The sequence below is a fragment of the Stylophora pistillata genome, chromosome 4, assembly GCF_964205215.1.
Source record: "Stylophora pistillata chromosome 4, jaStyPist1.2, whole genome shotgun sequence".
NCBI lineage: Eukaryota > Metazoa > Cnidaria > Anthozoa > Scleractinia > Pocilloporidae > Stylophora > Stylophora pistillata.
In genome coordinates this window covers 42243452-42246828 of record NC_142522.1, presented here as the reverse complement: position 1 = coordinate 42246828, position 3377 = coordinate 42243452, and positions in this window count along the sequence as shown.

Here is a 3377-nt window from a genome sequence, read left to right as displayed (position 1 = left end):
GATAACAATTCAAAACAGCTTTCCATTGTTGTCAACAACATCTTTTTAAGGTTAACTTTGTTTACAGCTAGCGGTTAAAATTTTTCAATGTTTTCGTTATATTTCATGAATACTCATGTAAGTCAGCGCATGCTCATTTGAGCGTTGTTTGCCATGTGTTCGCTCGGTTCGACATGTTGATTCAAATCGTTGAGTTCTACTGTATCGTTTATATATTTCCTCCCGGTTATTCGAAACCCTCGACACTACAGTATTACGCCTAACCCCCAACTTTTTTAGCCTTTTTACGACGGGCGGGGGAGGGGGGGGGGGGAGAATCCCCCATTGAGACCCTCAAAAATTAATCCACTATCCTCTAGATAACTTAAACGATATCAAGCAAGCTATATTTGGTAAGATAGGTCACTCATTCACTGGAAAGAATTGGATGAGGAGTGAATGACAAACGAACTTAGAGAGACAATCAGACTGAGACAGATAGGAAAACGTAGAATAAAATATATATATCTAAAGAAACTGTAAACTTCTGTGTCGAAGTAAGATACTAAAATAAATGAAAAACGAAAGTCGTCTTTTACTTTCCTTTTGTGCTATGCGTTTCACCGCTGTTTCGGCTCTTCAGGCATACCAAAGTGTGTTTATTGACTTATTGCGTCACAGATCTTATTGTAACTGCAATAATAATGCCTATGGTAATTCGAAGTACGCGCGAGAAATTAGCGTAATTTCAAATCCTTAAGAACTTCCTCATTATCTTCGTGAATCATTCAGCATTTCGAATATTTCATCGGCGTAGTATGTGCGGCCCATAACTACGACTGCTCCGATTTATCTACAAAAAGATGAATCGATGAAAGTCTGGCGGAATATAAAAGTAACTTTTGCACCCCTAGAAACAAGAACATTTACCCTACTGAATGATATAGATTTCCTTACAAAATTTCCACTTGAATAAATACAAGTGAACGACATCAAGCGTTCCAATCTAACTAAAGAGGAACATAATGCCCTACAGGAACTTAGAGGGGACTCTGAAGTAGTTATCTTCGAAGCTGACAAAGGAGGAGCAGTCGTAGATATGGACCGCACATACTACGCCGATAAAATACTCGAAATGCTGAATGGCTCACGAACATATGGGGAAGTTCTTAATGATTTGAAATGACGCTAATTGCTCGCGCGTGCTTCGAATTACAATAGCCATTATTATTGTAATTACAGTTAGATATGTGACGTAATAAGTCAATAAACACAATTTGCTATCAATCAATCAATCAATCAATTTATTAATGTCAAAACGTAGGATGGGGTTGCCCCTATCATCCGAGCCAGAAGCTCATGTATAAAACGTATGACAATAAAATACTAAGCTATGCCTGAAGAGCCGCAACAGCGGTGAAACGCGCAGCGCAAAAGCAAAGAAAAAGAGGACTTTCGTTTTTCATTGGTTTTAGTATCTTCATTCGACACAGAAGTTTACAGTTCCTTTATATATATATTAAATATAATTTCAGAGCTGAGCAAAGATTTTTCAGTACTCTGACGGTCGAGCGGTTCCTTATATGACGCTATATAAACCGCTCCACGCGGTTTATACAAAATGTTATAATAAATTGTTAATAAATGTTACAAAAATGTTATGATTTTAGAAATTTCTGTTGTTCAGCTCTGAAATTATACTAAAACAATTATCCGCCTCAGGTTCGGTGAATATTGTCAAATAATCCCCGAGACGAAGTCGAGGGGATTATTCGACGAAATTACAGTTTTAAACAGTTTGGGACGGTTCACTTCACAAGTGGAAGAATTAAATAGCCAAGTGATAGTCCTCCCAAATGTTACTATGCTAAATGACACTTATAAAATCTGGATTAAGAATAAGGCCTTTAGAATCCGGAGGAGCATGACCAAGATATGGCGTAATAATTTGAACTAAAGAAAGCAAGCCTTTTGGAACATGCTAAAAAACGAGAACACTATTATCATTCATGTTGATTGGTTTTCTAGGGACAATGCGATAATCCCGAAGAAATTCCAATCAGATACGTTCCCCAACGAGCCAGAGGAACAGAAAAAAATCAAAGAAGCACTTTCATTGGAAAAGATGAAGGCACAAGCCAAACTTCACCATGCAGTTGCAGAACGCAACAAAACATAATTCGAAAAAGGACAGAGAAATGCTGAATGAGATAGAAGAAATCTCTTCTGGATACGTTCGTCAACAACTCCAAGAACTTTGGAGGAATGAGTGTATAGAGCAAAAGGAAAAATCTCAACCTGTGGGAAGTAAAGAAAAGCTGGTTTGAGAATTTCGAGTGCAACGGAGAAAATATCGCCACCTCGGAGGACGCGGCACCTACCCTGTCAACAGATCAAGCTCAGAGACACAGAAAGCGCAGAAATGCGAGACAACCGCCAAACAGACGGCGAAACGAAAGCCGCCCCCGAAAGAACAACCAATACTTCAATAGTACAAATGACGGGAACAGAGACACCGCTAATAGTCGAAATAGTGGCAACAGAGTCCCACAACAACGAAGAAAGAGGGGCCAACAGCGAAACTCAATTCAAAATAGCCGTCAACAAAGAAGTCGACCACATGAAAGGAACTCTAACCGCAACACTGGAAACAACCGCAGGATTCGTAATAATAATCGTGTCAGCAATAATAATGGTAGGAACACCGGTAGGTCAAATTACAACCGGAAGCCTTTTCTTAGGGCAGGGCCGGTACAAAAATCCAAATCAAACATGACGTCGGAGATGTCTAGGGAAATGACAAGTGAGGACTGTTTCTGCAATTTAAGGATAGCGAATCTGTCCTCTAAAGAACTTAGAAAAGGGCAGATCAAACTTTTATCGAAGGGTCTCAAGTTTACGCCGACTCCAAAAAAAGACATGTGTGAAATTAGCCCAGATATACAGAACTTCTGCACGAAGTTACGGAAAAAGGAATTTTTTGAAGATAAATCGGACGCCTCACACACCGATAAAACTCTGGGGAAAAATAAAAGTAACTTTTTCCCTCCTAGAAACAGAAACATTACCCTAGACAATTATATATATTTCCTCACAAAATTTCCACTCGAAGAATTACAAGTGAGAGACATCAAGCGTTCCAATCTAACCAAAGAGCAACATACTGCCCTACAGGAACTTAGAGGGGACTCTGAAATAATTATTTTCGAAGCTGACAAAGGAGGAGCATTCGCAGTTATGGACCGCACATACTACGCTGATAAAATACTCGAGATGCTGAATGACTCAGGAACATATGAGGAAATTTCCGCTAACAAGGAAAAAAATATTATGAAAGTTATAAAGGAGTTAGCAGGTAATCACAGTCACAACCTAACGGAGAAAGAGGTGAACTACCT